Genomic DNA, 17,500 nt, shown 5'->3' on the forward strand with positions numbered 1-17,500 from the left:
GCCCGTGGCGGACGTGTAGGTGCACGCAGAGGCTGCAACAAAGACGAGTTCTGCCTGGTTCACACAAGCGTTTCAGCCATTTCAGCCCGTCTGCTCGCTTCTTTTGGGCCGGGGCGGAAGGCGGGACCTCAACGGGGCCGTCTCAGAGGTTCGCTGATGGGCTGAGGTTGTTTGTGGGGGGGGCTGTAATAGGCGGGGGGGGGGGGGGGCACAGCCGCTCTCAAGAACAGCATTTTGGGAGACGGGACCAGACGGAAGGCCCGCGCCTCCCTCTGGCATCCGCTAAACACACTTCACCTTTAGCACCGTCACCCGTGAACCTCGCCGCTCTGTTTACTGTCACAGCGAGGTGTCAGATTTACCGCAGGAGGGGCCTCAACCCCCCCCCCCCCGGACGCGTAAATATTTGCCCGCCGCTCCGTTCCACCTTTAATCATCTCTTATTGACTGAAGTCAAACAGGAAAAAGAACTCCGAGAATGCAGAACTGTGCAGAAAGGTTACGAGCCGCGGCGTTCCGAAGGCCCGCGTGTTCAAACCTCGGGCGCTCCGACGCCGACGGTCCAAAGACTCGGCCGTGCGATGGCGGCGGAGACAAACGAAAGGTGTTTGACTCCGGGGGCAGAAGGTCCCGACAGGGTCAACAAGCTGTAAAGGGAAGTAACCGTAAATGTCCGGCGTTTATCTTCGGGCCGCGAAATCTGGCACCTCGGCGATAATGTGCAGCGTTTCAGGAAGGCCCCCGGCTCGAGGACGTGCGCGCACGTGCACGTGCACTCGCAGCGCACGCAGACCTGTCTCCGTCCTATTTAACCAGCGTCTGACGAATTTCACAAGCGGCTCCTAAAAGATGCAGAAACACGTTTGTGGCCGCGAGAAAAACAAATCGAGGCCGTTTGTCCGAAGAGGGAAGAAAGGCGCCGGAACGTTCTCGCGACCCGTGTTCTCACATCAGGAAGGAGGAAGACGGAACCAACGAGCCCGCGGGTCTGAATCAGCCTGTTTCATTCACCTCTGGAATTTATACGCTGCGTTTCCCTCCGTGCACACTTCCAGGTGCTAATGGTGGACCTCTGTTAGCCTTGCTAGCGCAGCTCCTCGTGCACAATTTGGATCTTTTCATCAGAATCAGAAGCACGAGAAAAGGCGGGAAATCGGAATCTGCCTTTTTGTGCACTGAAACATGAAGTTTACAAAGTTAAACAGATGGGAAAAAAGGGAATTTTGCGTCATTAACGTAGAATCAGGTTTCCACCTCAGAACTTTACGTTCCGGGTCATGTGTGCGTTTATTTTGTCCGTTTTTAATCACCAACAGACTGGAATTTAAACACTCGCCACACAGAACCAACTGACTTGACTTGAAATTCCGAGAACGACGTCGCTGGGTCGCCCAGACCTCCGTAAAATCCAGTCAGAGCAACTTTCACCTCATCAGGTCCAACAACTGATGTTTCTGGGCTCCCGAACCCAAACAAAGCTGGTATCTGCTGCTAGGCCGGTTCTGGTATCTGCTGCTGGGCCGGTTCTTTCCTGGCCAGCCCGTCTCTCTCTCTCTGTGTGTGTGTGTCGCTCGCCCATCCAGCCACTAATGTAAATGAAAATCTAAGGTGTGACATTAATGTGTGAACAGGGACAAAAAGCTCATCCCTGAGGCTATTGTATTGGCCCTGTGACACGCACCCCCCCCCACACACATTCACACACATTCACACACACTCACACACACTCACACACACACACTTCTTCTCCTTTTTTTCTATTGATGGCCCCTCAAAATCAATAAAAATGATCTTGGAGTCCATCCACCGTTGCCTGCATCATCTTGGAAGTGCCTTCTTTAGGATATGGCGGCCATACTGTACAATGGGCCAGCAAAGCGCATGTAATTTGCCATTGATTTCCCCCCCCCTCCCCGACTTCTTAGCCCCCAGTCACTGCACACAACACAAAAACTAACTTCATCATACACCCTGTTAATGCACACGCACAATAACCCTCTTTTCTCCTGCCCTCTGGTAATTTCACCCTCTCTTTATCTTTTTTCTCGCTCTCTCTTTCTTCCCCTGTTTTATCTCCTCCGTGCCCCCCCCCCCCACCCCCACCCCCATTCCTCAAATCTCTTCACAGGTCACTGTTTTTTCTTTCACTGCCATAATGGACGACTTGTTGTTCGTGCCAGACCCAGTTTACTTTTCCATCTTCCCGTGGCTCCACGTCCCAGAAGCGAACGCGTCTCACAGCAGAAGCCCGTCGACGCTTCGTCACTCCGGGTGATAAACTCATTTATTATTTTGTTATCTTTTATTATTCAGATGTTTCCACTCGATATAAAGATATAAAGTCGACATAAAGACGAATGAAATCCTGTCGTGACGCCTTCGGCCCTCAGAGCAGCTGTTGGAAAGATCATAAAACATGTGAAGTGCAAAGAAAGGAAGACCTTGTTGCACGTGCACACACACACACACACACACACACACACACACACACACACACGGAGGCCGCTGTCAGTCAGAGCTGTGTGTTAGTCTGACATTCTGCCTCAGCTGTTCTAAGCCTATTACTGTATTCTTTCAACGCTGTTCACACAAACACACACACACGCACACGCACACACACACACACACACACACACACACACACACACACACACACACACGCTGTGCTATCAGCGAGACCTTTTTCAGCGAGGCTGTCGTGCATCCTGCAGCCATATCACACATCATCCTCCCCACAAACAACACGGCCAACATCCGACGGCGTTTGTTGAGAGGATCGTTTACAGCCAACGTGTTTGAAGACACACGCTGCTCTCGCGGTGAGGTAGGTGTGTGTGTGTGTGTGTGTGTGTGTGTGTGTGTGTGTGTGCGTGTGTGTGTCTTCAGAGTGGGGCTTTGCTGCTCCTGACACCGTTATCAGCTCCAGTCGAATGTATTTCTTATCAAGGTGGTGGAGGGTGTGTGTGTGTGTGTGTGTGTGTGTTGAGGGGGGGGGGGGGGGTTAGTGGAACGACAATAAGAGCTTATCAAACGTCCTCAGCCACGATTTGGCCTGTCAGTCAAACCCTACACGTGCACGTCCGCGTGCGCTCCCACACACACCCGCACACACGACGAGGGCCACTTTTGATTGATAGCTGGCTTTCACCGCAAACAGAAAGCTGGGATCAACATCCTTGTGCTCTCTTTTCACCGTGCGCACACTTGTGTGGCGTGTGCATGTGACAGAGAGACAGATAGAGAGAGAGAGAGAGAGAGAACATTCCCAAGTAACAAAGGTGGGATTAGGGATGCATTAGTTGGCCGTATAGCGAGAGGCCTGTCAATACGAGCAGCAGTCAGAATAAACCCTGAAACCTCGATAAGAAGACAAAGGCCGAGCCGCACGGCGGTGGGGGGGGGGGATCAATACAGGGACACGAGCGAGCGATTGATAGAGAGGCGGAGGATAAATATCAAAGCAGAAACGGGAACAGAAAGTTTTCGCCAAGCCGGAGGAGAGAGGGAAGGATGGGCAGGTGGGACGGAGCAGGAGCGGCTGGAGATGGCTGTGATGTCGCGCACAGGTGATTGCGCAACTCTGACCCCTGCTCAATGATGCCAGGTCTCAATAACGGCGTCCCCATAGGTTCCCTCCCGCCCCACAGACGCGCAGCCTTGACCATCACCACCAACGGTCGAGCGTCCGACCAGCCGACGTGCGTTTTGATGGAAGAAGCGGCCGAATCTCCAGACGATTCTGCTCCCTCATACAGGCGCGGCGCCATCCGGCCGCAGCTGGAGGGCCGCAGCCGCGGAGGAGGGCTGCGTAATTGTTTTACCGCTCCTCATTAATTAATTTTCCCTCCTTCATTTATTACTGGAAGCGTTCCGTACATCTGGGAGGTATAGGCAATGACACGGATACGGAGAGGGAGAGCAGCGCGCGCATCCTCCTCCCGCCGGCGAGCAGCTAGCCGTCGCACAGAGACACAATGAGGCCCAACAACAAACAGCCACTTAAAAAACAGCCTGGCAACAGAGAGCAAATTCAATTAGAGAAGTAATTAGTAGATACAGGGCCAGGCAGCGGGCTGCCGAGACGCCACAACACAGGAATTAATAGGCGCAGATAGGAGGAGGATGCTGTCATAATTAAGAGGCAATCACCTATGTCAATGAATACCTAAAAAAAACAAAGCTCCCCCAACGCAAATCTATTAATTCAGTGATCAAAAATATTTCAGGAGATGATTAATACAGCAAATTCATTTTAAAAGACTAATTTCTGGAAAGATAGCAAGACAATTGCACAAAATGTACCCGCCTGGAATTTATATTGCTAATTAAATTTCTTCTTTCTGATAATTTGTGGCGGCATGTGTGTGTGTGTGAGTGTGTGTGTGTGTGTGTGTGAGTGTGTGTGTGTGTGTGTGTGTGTGTGTGATGAACCAGCAGCGCTGCAGCAGTAAATACGCTGCAGAGGCTGCTGCAAAACACCAACAAACATGCAGAAAAACACAGCAGACGACAATAAGGAAGAAAGAAATTAAATAAAACTTGTTATTCCTTCAACTTAGCACCCCCCCCCCCCCCCACCCCACCCCGCCCTCAGCTTGTTTATCCCCCCCACCTCCCCCACGACAGAGGCGGCAATTAAATTAGACGATAAGGACGTGAAATAAATCAGGTTATTGATTGATTCGTCCCTCCTGGGTCGGAGGTGGGGGGGGCGGGGGGGGGCAGCTATCATTTCACAGCAACGGCGCCGCTATCGCTAACTAATTACTGTGTTTCCACAATCCCTCCGACGAGACGCCATCAAACAGATAGGGGAGCTTTGCAGGAAACACACAAACACGGGGAGCAGAGGCGGAGGGATGCGACGGATTCACGGGTGGGTGTCGACGCCCCGGAGCCCGGCGTGCACGGGGCGACGCTGCCGTCACCGCGCTGGAAAAGTCATTAATGTAAACAAAGCGTGAGCGGCCCAGAGCTGCTGCGATGCTAAATGGACTCTTGGTGTCTTCAGGGCGTAACGAAGTAACGCGTTGATGCTTGACCTATGACCCCCCAAACGACCACAGCCAGAGCCGAAGCTGGTCGGAGGCGCTCGGGAATCCTGGGTGCGTTTGTTTTTAGCTCAGTCATGAGGTGGAGACGGGGGCAAAACTTTTCAAAGGTAAAACATGAATTTATATTGCACATTTGCAGGCAGCAAATGCCTCAAAGAGGCAAAAAAAAAAAGCGCCTCGGTTTTTTATTTCGTCTCCTCTGAGATGGAAGGCGACGCTCGCGGCTCCTGTCTGCGGGTCGGGCCGGGTTTGGGAGGTGCGGCTCTGGCGATGAGCTGCATTTCCGCGTCCGCATCCTCTAAATACTGATTTAGTTTCTTCAGCCGGCCTAAAAAATGGAAGTCAATCTCCATACGCAGAATTTACATATTCATCTGTGACAGTTGGGGCTATTTGGGGCCCTATTTTGGAGAAAAATATCCACTTAGCCGTATCGTCTCTCGTGATCTGGATTCATAAGCTCGGCAGTGAGGGTGAGAGAGGAGGATAACACTAATGTGGCCTCAGATTTCTATGGAGGACTAGTTAATGCTGTTTACAGTGGAAGGTAGATGATAGACTGGAGAGCAGAGAGGAGAAGAGAGGGAAGGAGATGGACATTAAGTGGCCTTCCAAGTCTGTGACCGCCACTTTCAAAGCCAATTACCAGGCTAATGGAGTTAAGCCAGAGATGAGATGGGCTTGGGAGATGATAGAGGAGAGGAGAGGAGATAGCAGGAAGGCTTGACGCTAAGACAAACTGCAGCGGAGGGGACGATTAGTGTTTGGTAATCTGATGGGCAAAGTGTTAAATCAAACGTGCCGTTACGCTCCAAACTGGCCGGAGGGGCGAGGAAATGAACCGCAAACACACGCGGATGCGAGCCGTCCCGGGCCTCGTGATCCGTCCTGTCAGACGGCAGATTAGACGCCTGATCTCCGGGCTTATGAACGATTTAGCCAATTACTAGCGTTATTTAAAAAAAAATAAAAAAAACGCTTTAATTTGCCATTCAGAGGTGCAACACGGGGTCCTCGGAGTCGTCAATGAGGGTGATTAGAGCCCATCGAAAGGCCCCAACACATCTGCTGTCAGAGCGACTTGGAGACATCGCTGCAAGACATAAAGCCCCTCTCCCTCGGAGCCCGGGGGCCTGATTACAGAGAAGAAGGTCGGAGGAGGAAAAGAGAAGAAGGGGAGAAGATTGGAAAGGCTGTGGTGGAAGGACCTGTTTTGGTCGTGTGCCAGCGAGTGGGAGGGTGGCGGGGAAGGCCCATCTGTGCCCGCCGACACTCAAGATGGCAGCTGTGGAAGCAGATTGATTTTCATTCAGCTGCTATGATGCACGAGTGGAAACACGCGCACGGAGTCACGAGAGCTCTGTCAAGTGCCGGGGCTGCTGCTGGCCGGCGCCTGCCAAGCTCTTTCCCTCCTTCCTGTCATTTTCCTCCGCCCCTCCCGCTCTCCCACCCTCTCCCCAACAAGCACCAGCATCTGAATCTCAACGCCACATCTGGCGCTCAAATTAAATCATTTACAGTCCATAGAGAGCGGCGGCGTTTAGCGACAATACAGCCGGCGGGGGAATCAGCGTGTTTTCTCTCAGCGCCGACGCCGTCGTCTCCTCCGGCGTCTCATCACACGCCGCCGCTCAGGCGCACCTCGCCGCTGAAAAATGCCACGACGGCGCCGCCTCTGACACCTGCTGGCTCCGAGCGTCGCGGCCTCCACCTGCGGGTCTCGTAAGTCCTAGCGAGAAGAACGGCGGCGGCGTCACCGAGATGCTGCTGGAGCTGTGATTTGGGTCCAGAAGGTCAGTAAACGAAATATTCAATTCTGAAACGCGGCGTTGCAATTATTTGACGGTAAAAATGGTTCCTGGCATCGTAATAAAGACATGATCCCACCTGCTCAACAGCTTCTTTAGATATCAGGACTCAATAAAGGTGGATATTTAGAAAAGTGGCCCAGTTAGAGGCATGAAACCCTCCTGGATGATGAACGCTGCTCCTAATCATTGATGACCTCTGGGGTCCCGTCTATCACCTGGTGCTGACGCTAATCAAACACTCCCTGCTGATCGCTCAGCTCTCATTAAGTGCGTCTCCATCACTGGCTGCTTCAGGACCGGCCCGATGTCCTGTGCTTCTCATGAGTCTCATCTTCCAGGGGTGGGGGAGCCTCGTCGATGGCTGTGGAGCTGCAGCTCGGCTGAGTATGAGATGCTGCTCATCCATCATGAAGGGGGGACAGCAGAGGCCTTTGTTTGGTCTGGCAAACTGTTGAGGCTCTAACATGTGTGTGTGAGAGGGACAGCCGAAACAGAAACAGGCTAGTGTGTGTGCGAATGTGTGTGTGTGAGGGGAAGCTGTTGACCTGGTGTCGATTAGAAGCCCCTATCATTCCCTTCCCCAGGGAAGAGGCTGAAACATTAAATCATTTGATTCACTTCAAACTGATCCTGCTGTTTTCCTGCCACATGCTGCCAGTGTGTGTGTGTGTGTGTGTGTGTGTGTGTGTGTGTGTGTGTGTGTGCGTGATGATGGTGCGCTTGCCGAAACTGAAAGTATACAGCTTTAATGTCAGAAGGACGAAGCTGCAGACAGTATAAGAGCAACAGCAGAAGCCAATTTTATTTTAAGATATTTGTCAGTTATTTATATTTATATCTGCTAAAAGTTAAATTATACCAATGTCTCTTGATTCCGGTAAATAAAATGTGTATTTTAATCTTATTTCCAAGCCCAACAGGTGTTGCAGCTTAAAAGGTAAAAGGTTTAATGGAGCTTTCATGCAATTCATTTTAAATAATTACATTTTCCAGGTTTGAACTGTGGTTTATATAATGTCTGGTTTAGTTTAGTGTCCCGACTTTAAATGACAACAAATACTTCTGCCCTAATTCAAGAATAAACCAATTACGGCTGTTTAGAGTTTTAAACTTCCGATTTTCCCTCTTCGGCTATATGGAGGCGTGAAAATGCAACCAGTGAATCGTAGACACTTTGTCATTTTAAAAGTTTATGTAAATTCTCAAACTGGTTGGGCGATAAATCCCACACTTCCGCCGGTTGTTTGTTGGTGGCACAGCCCAAATCAGCTTTCCTATAAAATCCTCTCTGATGAAATGTGACAAACTATTGTTGTTCTTTGTCTCCATATCACTCTAATCCTCTCTCTCTCATCCCTCCATCCCGTCTATCCTCTCTCCCCAACTGCAGCGAGAGGCCTCAGAACTGACCGCACGTACACGTGCACGTGCGTGTGCGCACGCTCGCTGGGCCACTGTCAGCCATGTGGGTCTAACCAGGAGGTTGAGCTGTGTGATCAAATTTTACATGTGTACGTGTTTCCCTGTCTGACCACGATGTAACTGGACTCTCTTTCTGTGTGTGTGTGTGTGTGTGTGTGTGTGTGTGCGTGTGCGTGTGCGTGTGTGTGTGTGTGTGTGTGTGCGTGTGTGTGTGTGTGTGTGTGTGTGTGTGTGTGTGTGGTAGATGGACTTGGCTGGACTTTGGAGAAAGCTAGTCGGATTTGGCTCTTTTGAGCCTGCACGCGTGTGTGTGTGTGTGTGTGTGTGTGTGTGTGTGTGTGTGTGTGTGTGTGTTTGGCCGTTGTTGTAGGTATGCTGCAGATCTGTTTAAGCCTTATAAAACTATTGTTGTGCAATAAACCCATGCCCTCATCTCTTCTAACCTCTTTGTTTAGCGTCCATCCGAGCTTCTGCTAATATGCGCAGACACTGGGGGTCCAACGCTGCAAAATGCTGCTGTGGACGGAACAATGTGTCTGTTTCATCTAATTGAACCAATAAAACCCGAGAGCTCTGCAGAAATGAGCTTGGTATGAGCTGCAAATGTGAGTTAAACGCTGTTGCTTTCGCGCGACGATGCAACTATGCAGCAGCAGCAATTTTCACGCACCTACTGCTAACGTGAATAGCATCCAGATGAGATAACTGGTCATTATTAGCTTATTAGCTGGTCATCAACAAAGATTTGATATTTTTGCCAACTGTTAACCAAAAATATCCCATTTAATTGGCTTTTACTTCACTGTGATTATTACCTCAATCCTGGAACAACACTGACTTTCCTGCCAACTTCTGCCTGAAATTCGTGGGCGCGGACGCTAAAGCGTTGCTAAGTCAACGTCCACGGACCTCTCGCCCGACTGTGCTGATTAAAGTGGATTTGCAGCTTGTTGCGTTTGATGAAAGTCCGGCCGATATCGGAATCGTGGAGCGGCTAAGCTCTCCCAGCCAAATCCATAATAATACTCTTACACCACCCTCAACAAAGAGGCAGCAAACACAAGTAAATAAGTGTAAGCAGAAAATATCATCTGAAATCCCCCCCCCCCCAATCTGAGGGGAATAATAAAGCTGAATACAAACTGCCATAATTGGTGCGAAGATTAATGCTAACTGAGATGGGTGTCGGACAGTAAATCCATTCAGCTCATCTGTTCTTACGTCTAAAGAAAAGTGTTGTTTGTCCTTCATGTTGTGTCACAAAGAGAAATGGATTCCCCCCACGTTCCTCCTCAATCTGCCGCTGATGGGGCAGAGACGCCGGCCGCGGCGCCGCGCTATCGCCCCCAGATTTGTTTGTTTTGCTGCCTTCATTATGGCTGAAATGCAACGCGTGCACCAGCACTTTGGCTTCTCCCAGCGTCTCCGTTCCGGGAATTCTTAATGGCAAATTCAGCCTCTCAGAGGAAAAGTACACACACTTTTCCATCCCATACGCACATTAAAGTTTTCACTTTAAGCGTCTGCCTTCGGCGGCGCTTCCAAATGTCCCGACATCACATCTTAATGTGCCTGATGAAACACAGATGGAAGGGCACCAGGAGGATGATGTGCTTTTCTCCCCCTTTTTTTTTTTTTTGGTCCAAACAGGCCTCAGCTTAAGGACGCGGATAAAAGACCCGGTCCGCTCCGTCCGTGCGCTCACCCGCTGCATTAAGACGCCGTCCGGCTTCTTTTCAAAGGCAGCCACTCTCGGCGGACCGCCGCATCTCAGGGCTTTTGTCCCGCTCAATCTCCTCGTCCCACCGCCGCAGCCACCCACCCCCAACTCTCAGCCCGCCGCTGAGTGTCTGTAATGGCCCAGGCGAGGAGCAGGAGGGGAGGGAGATAAATAAAGGAACGGAGCGAGAAACACAGGAGGGGAAAGAGAGCAGGAACTGGAGGGCGATGGAGGGAGCTGACAAAAGGAGGAGAGAGCGGCAGTGGAGGAGAAAGAGGAGACGCCGGAGGGAGATGGAGGCCAGGTCTTTAGGAAGAAGCCAGGCGGCACTAAGCGCCTCTGTCGCTGTCCAGTCAGGCCTGCCCGCGCCCCCCCCTGGGCCTGAAAACATTCCCGCCGCCACGCACGCCATCTCCTGCCCAGCACGCCGCTGCACTCCTCTCCCGGGCCCGCCTCGTCCCCTCACCCTCACAAACTTCCTCTCGTTACAAGTTGGGAAATCCTGACGGAGCCGCAGCACCCGCCTCCGTCGCCCTGTCTTCTCAACAGTCGAAGTGAACTTCGGTCCAACGGGGACCGCGTCCGCCGCCGAGACGTCCGGCGTCTCCGCCATTCCTGCACTTGTAGCTCCAGATTTGATGGCATCTGAGGACTTTCAGGGTCTTTCAGGCATTTTCTGACTGGACAGGATCTCGGCAGTGATGGGACAATAACACCTTTATACCTTAATCACAATTTTTCAGCAGAAAACTTGCTGCGGTTCCACTACACACACACCTACTCACACACACACACATGCGCGTGCACACACACGTGCGCGTGCACACACACTGCTAGTAGCCTCAGGACTAATTGCTAGATTGGAGCAGATTTTCTAGTTCACTTCAGGGCTGTAATTGTGAGGAGAGCAGGGAGGAATGACAGGGGCTTCAAGCTGAGAGGACAAATCACCAGAGGCCTCCGATTACGCTCTGTGTGTGTGTGTGCGTGTGTGTGTGTGTGTGAGAGAGAGAGAGAGAGAGCAAGAGAGAGAGACAGACAGAGAGAGTGTATTAGGGGTGAAGGGTTAAGTCAACCATCCCACAATTCCAGGTTTCCGTGGCATTGACCTCAAATTGTACCCCCGAAACACACACACACACACACACACACACACACACGCTACGCTTATGTAGGCTAGAACTATTTGAAGCTTCTCTACAACCCAGAAAACAGCTTTTACATTCATTTTCTGTTATTTCCTTGTGTTTTCTACAAGTAAACACACACACACACACACACACACACAACCTGATCGATGACATCATATAAAAAAGCAATATCGTTAATAATCCATCTGAAATCCAGACTAGACGAGTTCAACGCTCGGAATGATCCGAACAGCAAATGTTGCCCTGCAAATTGGGAGGAAGTGCCCATAAAACCCGGAAGGCTGTGCTCATACTGGTCTCTGCCCAGCGTGGACACTGGTCCCAGTAAACAACAACAGCTGTGTGAGGAAGAGGCAGCACAAGCTCCCCTGTGGCTTCAATCATTCAGGCAACTTTCAGACAGCTTACCTTCAAGTGATGTCACGGCTGTCATATGACCAGGCCCGCCGCCCCGTCGTCTGATTGGACGTCCGTGCAGCGTTCCATCCGTGGCAGGAGAGGGAGAAGCAGCCTTCCCACTGCTGAAGACGAACCCCCGGAGACGTCTCTGCCTTCCTTTCAACCCCAGGTCCTCGTTAGTCCAGTCAGCTGGTTCTAGACTGTGCCATTAGCTTCTGCAGCATCTTTAGCATCCTCTCAGCAGCTTGGTGCTTTCTTCTTCTTCTCTCTCCTCCTGGCCTGTCCATCACCTGTCCACCCGCTCCTGGTTCCTCCTTCTCACACCTCCACTTTCAGCTTTTCTCCCACCTGTTCCCTGATTCCCCCATTCTTGGCCCATCATCCCAGCAACACCCCCCCACACACACACCCTCGCAGCCTCCCAGGCCGGGCCTGGCTCTGCCCGTCCCTGCCTCTCCAGCCTGCCTTCCCCCTCTTCTCTGCCCCAGCCTTCTGCTCAGCGTTCAAGGGGAGAGCCAGAGAGGAATGCTGTAGCTCTAGACGTTTTGTCCAAGCCCTAGGTCTCTTTCACTGAGGCAAGATTAGTTCATACAAAAACTCAACAATACACCACTGAAAGCCATTGTTGATATTCAACATTTTTCACATAGCGGAGCAGAATAGACAATGTGGCAGCCAGGAAAGCCCGAAGCGGACTAGCAGGGTTGATGGCTGATGGTATCTTATAGCCGAGGAAGGGCCTTAATCCTTTTTTACACACTCCCGCGCGCAGCCGTGCGCACACACTACAAGACGCTCAGTCTGGAGACAACAAAATCAATACGACGCTCTATTTATTGGATCGGTGGGCGGGCGAGCGCGATACGGCCGGAAAAAAGAGTTTGTAGGTGTGTAAATGTGAGCCTGATCTGCGGCTGCTGCTTCTCTTCAGCAACGGACAGAAACTTTCTGATTTGGGATAAATACTGCTGTCAGGTGGCCAATGAAAAGAAGCTGAAACTGGAATTAGCTGTAAATCAAAGACAAAGATCAAATCAAAGACAAAGATCAAATCAAAGACAAAGATCAAATCAAAGACAAAGATCAAATCAAAGACAAAGATCAAATCAAAGACAAAGATCCGGCCTCTGGATGTTCTGAATATTCCACATGATCCTGGACTGATTGTTAATAAATCCGTGAAAGCAGAATTTCTTTTGGTAACGATGGATAATAGAGGCTTTACAAGAGTATCTTCCTTTCATCTGTCTGAGTTTTACCAATCAAAGAATTTAGGGGCAGAATCCATTTCAGTTTTATCTCATCCTGAAGGTCTTTTTCAAACCGTCATTTTCTCTGCAGACTTGGACAAACCAGAATCATCTTTAATGAATTCACCTTGAAATAGTAGAATTTAAATTGCATTGCTGGACATTAATGACTAAAAATGGAGAACCCCCCCCCCCGCGAAAAAAAAAAAAGAAAAAACTAGTGAGATTTGAAATAAACTACTTCCCACTTTTCAATAACAAGACAGAACAAGATTCCGGCTGCGGACGTTGGAAATCCTTCAGCCGTTGTGATTACAGCTGTTTAATGTAATGAACGCCATGTCATGTAAAACTCATAAATCATGTCACAGCGGCAGAAACATTTCATAAAACATGATTAAAAGTGTCGTGTAACATTGGGCGCCACCGTGTCAGACTGAGACATGTTAATTGAGCACTAATGATATGTAATGAATGTCATCAGCCCGAGGCTTCGGCTAACGAGCTAAATGAACTGGCACTAATGGGCCTGTTAGCTTATCTTAGCGCTAACATTAGCTAGCATAATGAAGGGTTCTTCCTCCTCTGACAGGTCCCTCTGAGAGGCGCAGCGAGTTTCCAGAGGCGTCAAATCACAATTAGACACTTCTTTTAATACTTTTTGACAACAATAACAAGAAAACAGAAGCTTTTTGACACACAGGCGACAACTCAAGGAGACAGCAACGTATTTATAAAGATGCATTTGGACAAATTTATTATACTGACCAAACCCAGTTTTACTACATAACCATCTTTTTTTTTTTTGCTTAAATTGAGTGTTAAATATGAATAGTTTAATAGACTTTATACATACATTACAATCCTAAAAAGGGGGCTTGTTAAACATTCAATGTATAGTTTATTGTTTATGCAAATAAAACATATTTATAATTTTTCCAGCAACACATCAGGGATTATTTAATAGAAAAAAATCATCTGAATGCAGAGTTCCAATTGTGCAGCTTAATAATGATTTTATCATGTTAAAAGAGAAAAAAGTGGGGTCTAATTTCTTGCTCACTCTCTCCCCCTCCAGCCCTTCACCTGGACTCCCGATCCAAATCCAGCTTCCAGGCTTTGAGAGGAACCCCCAAGTCCACTAGGTAACAGAGGAGAAGAAGAGGACGAGGAGGGAGGCAGCAGGGGTCTTTTCTTTCTCTCTTTCTGTATTTTTTCTCTTCCAATTGACCAATTGACAGCTGATTGATGGCTATCTCCTCCACCCGACAAAGAGCCGCATTAGCATGACTAAAGCCATGTACAGTAGAGTGGGGCAAACACTAAATTACATGTTACCCCTCCACTCGTTTCTCTCTGCCCTTTTTTCCCTCCCTCCTCCACTCGCTGCCTCATTCATTCAAACAAACAAAACAAAGTATGCTTTTTGTCCCTCGCGTGAGCCCATAGACAGAATAACTTGACAGCTTCTTTTGAAAGAAAATGCATAAAAGACCTGGCAGAGTGGGAAAGTGACAGAACCCGGGACGTTAGCGCACACATGCATGCGCGCACGCATGGAACATCGGAACGGGACCCTCACCTTGGAGAACCCGGAGTGTTTGGTGGGCGACCAGAGAGGGAGAAATCTGTGAACAGAGATCAGGTTGTTCGTTGGTGACTTTAGAAATTCAACAACCCAAAAATACCGCAAATGCTTCTGTGGGTGGAAAACATGCAAACTCATTCGTGCAGCTCAAGCTAGACCAGCAGGATTGTCCTGGAACAGAAGGATTGAAGACACGTGTCACAATCTTAAACCTTGTGACATCTTTAAGAACAAGCATTGGCATTTATCTGATAAATACACGGCTGGAAAGGAAAAGTTTTGGATGGCTACGGAAGCCCTCAAACAGACTCGTTTAAGTTGCTAGACCAGCGGTCTGCACTCTAATTGTTCGCCCATGGTGTGAATCTTTAAATAGGGGGCCCTAGCCTGGCGCTAAGATAATGACTCGCTCTGTGTCGTGTCGCTAGTGTGGCTAAATTACTGCCCTGTGCAGAGTTTCCATGGAAATAGGCCTCAATGAGAATGATTAGTCCCGTGTCTTTTACACACTAAGATGCTCTGCACTTCTGCAGGATGCAGAAAAACCTTCCTTTGTCTCCTCTGAATCTCCAGCGTGGCGTATTTTCAGGCAGACAGGTAGCACCGCTGCAAATAGGAAGCGTAGGAACCGACCCCAGGCAATTTCTCAACTTTGTCTCATTCAACACACGCTTTCAGAAGGAATTCGTAAGGAATTCCTCAGAGTCACAGCGGCCGAACCGTCGCTGCCGCATCTCAGAAATCCTTTATTTTCTCGGACTCGTGTTTGTTTCCGCTATTGCTCGAATCTTTCTCCTGTGTTTGTGGAAGCGTGCGTCCCCGCGAGCGTGGCCCTGAGCCGCCCTCGCTCTGGAGGATCCTGGGGGTTAGTGCACGGGCCGCTGTGCTGGTGCACAACGGGAGAGAATTCTACAGCAAGACAAGAGCAGATTAGCCGCCTCAGCGGGAGGCCTCCGCTGAGGAGTCGAGAAACTGAAATAGCCGTCATTACCTGCCGAAGCCCACTGAGAGGACCGTGTGTGTGTGTCCCGAGTACCAAAATACTCATTCTACTATCAAAGCGAGGACATTTTTGCGAGGTGAGGCCATCTTGGCTGGTCCCCACAACTTCAAAGGACTGATCTGGGTTTCGATCAGGGTCAGGGGGGTTAGTTGGGACTGCGTAAGGAGGTGGGAGATGTAATATGTCTATGTGTGTGTGTGTGTGTGTGCGTGCGTGTGTGATGATTCACTCAGGAACAGATGCTTGAAACACTGGTGATCCTCTGCCCGCCTCATTCTTTACATTCATGCGTCCATATATTAATCTGCGTTAATCTCCATTCTTTATCCGGCTCAGCGAGCGTGCGCCGCGCACGTTCACTCTCGGCCGGCGCGGGGACACAAATATCATCGTTAAAACTGGAGGAACGCGTTCAGTCATCACGTGCTGACAAAGAGAAACCGCAGTCATCAAAATTTGTGAATGAGTTGCTTTTCCGGGATTAGGGCTAATCTGATCAGGTCCACTTTCCTTTATTGTTCTACTGACCCAGAAAATAACCTTCAGGTGTGTTATTCTGCAACGCACCTGAGCCTCAGCAACAGCTGAGAGATTTTATGCCACTTCCTTCACTGTTTCGGTCAACTTTGACAAACTTTTAGACTTAATTCAATTATTGCCTGATAGTAACGATCTATTAACCACTCGGGCCCAAACTAATGCTCTTAGCACACATTACGAGCAGTAATCCTGATTTCCAAGCTAAATCTGTTGTGTCCGGACAAGTGAGTGAGAGCAGCGACAGCAGGTGCTAATGCCTCGGCTAACCCCGGCTAACACCGCCTGAGCTCCGTAAGACAGGAAATGCTGGGAGGGATACTTACCTACTGACTCAATTACGTACTTACTGTCTCACAAACACACACACACGCACACACACACACATGGAGTACAGTAGAGGAGGGTGGGGTCTTGCAACAAAGGCCACATTGTGAATACAGGAGATGATCGTTGAGTCACATCTGCATGACAGCAGCACAGCAGGAAAACCCCTGGAAGGGCCACTGTTGGCCCCCAGGCCTGAATTCTGTGTGTGTGTGTGTGTGTGTGTGTGTGTGTGTGTGTGTGTGTGTGTGTGTGTGTGTGTGTGTGTTAAATAGATTCCTTGTTCAGGCAAACGTCTGTTAATGAAATGAGTTCATCCTTCAGCTGTTAAACAGAGAAAATTTGGGTTTTCAGCGGTTTATCAGTCTGATAACTGAACCTCTAAAAGGACACAAGGCATAAAAAAACCATAAAAATGTGTTTAGGATTGTATTCAAACCCTTTCTTAGCGAAATACAAACATTTTTATTCAATGTGAATGTGTGAAAAATGCAGTATTTAATAGATAACTGGGAACTAGCATATAATTACATTACTTAAAGCTTAAAAGTTATTTATCTAAACATCCTCATTCTATGCTTAAAAGGTGCTTTTGTTTCTTTTGAATCTTTCTATTTCATTTTCTTTTATTGAGTTGTGTTTCACTGAATATTGTGTTGATATCGGCATAAAATGAGATGATCCATCTTCAGATGAAACTGGCCTTCAGTAAATAGCACAACAATATCAGAATTAAGCGCTATGCTACATTAAAAACATAACTTTTACCCAAAAGCCCCACGGTAAAGACTAATAATAACAACGGGCAAATAACATCAACCCTCACGTTTCATCCCAGGCTGAGGTGGAATCATCTCACAGGTTCCCCCCAGAGATCCGACTGTTGAGGAAAACGTGACAGAGGTTGTTTTCTGCTTCACTGATCACCTCTGATCATTTCTGATCATTTCTGATCACCTCTGATCACCTCTGTAAAGACAGGAAGATCTGACCCTTCCTGGCTGGAATTTCTGAGAGGAAAAACTCTCAATCAGGATAATTAGGATCAATTCCAGCTCAGCAGGTGAAGGCTGCAGTGTTTGGATGTAGACTCACATGGATGTGTGTGTGTGTGTGTGTGTGTGTGTCTGTGTGTGTGCACGCGCGCATGTTTTTGTTTCTGCTGTCACCCTGAAGGTTATCTCCATGGTGGCAGCATCGTCAGGTGACAACCGCATCCCACGATGCCAAATGAAACG

The 17,500-nt window shown here is 49.1% G+C and overlaps 1 long non-coding RNA gene across 5 annotated transcripts in view; it reads right to left on the bottom strand.

Moving 5' to 3' along the window:
• LOC105418819 (uncharacterized) overlaps positions 1-17,500 on the bottom strand; it is an 87,906-nt gene that overhangs the window by 32,662 nt on the left and 37,744 nt on the right. For 2 of the 5 annotated variants that reach the window (XR_003886277.1, XR_003886276.1), the window contains exon 2: positions 14,390-14,435. The exons of 2 other annotated variants lie outside the window; for them this stretch is intronic. This is a non-coding gene — a long non-coding RNA (uncharacterized lncRNA). Of the gene's footprint in view, positions 1-11,566; positions 12,169-14,389; positions 14,436-17,500 lie in introns of those variants that run through there. One more of the 5 variants, XR_003886275.1, reaches the window with a different exon arrangement.

This window comes from Takifugu rubripes, chromosome 20, assembly GCF_901000725.2.
Source record: "Takifugu rubripes chromosome 20, fTakRub1.2, whole genome shotgun sequence".
In the NCBI taxonomy this organism is placed as follows: Eukaryota; Metazoa; Chordata; class Actinopteri; order Tetraodontiformes; family Tetraodontidae; genus Takifugu; species Takifugu rubripes.